This window comes from Plasmopara halstedii (genome assembly GCF_900000015.1).
Source record: "Plasmopara halstedii genome assembly, contig: Scaffold_322, whole genome shotgun sequence".
Taxonomy (NCBI): domain Eukaryota; phylum Oomycota; class Peronosporomycetes; order Peronosporales; family Peronosporaceae; genus Plasmopara; species Plasmopara halstedii.
Window position 1 is genome coordinate 926,445 of NW_020187243.1, and position 330 is coordinate 926,774.

The following is a 330-nucleotide window of genomic DNA, read 5'->3' on the forward strand; positions in this document are numbered from 1 at the left end:
TAATTGTACAGCCGAATTCTACCAACAGCCGAATACCTAGTGAAATTATAATTGAGGCACGACAGCGTCAGCTGCATCGCCGCTTGATGAAGGAGCTATTGGATACAATGAATACAAAAGGAAATTTGGGCAAGATGACATCGGAGATGTACCGCACTATGACGTGGGAGAAAAAGTCAAAAGCCGTCTTTTTCGACCTTCATTCCTCTCTCGGCAATTCAGATGCTGAACTTACCTCAATCTTCGGTGTTAACATTAATACCTTCGAGAATTGGATTCGACAGAAACAGTATTCCGAGAAATGGTACCATTATGTGCAGTCATTTACTG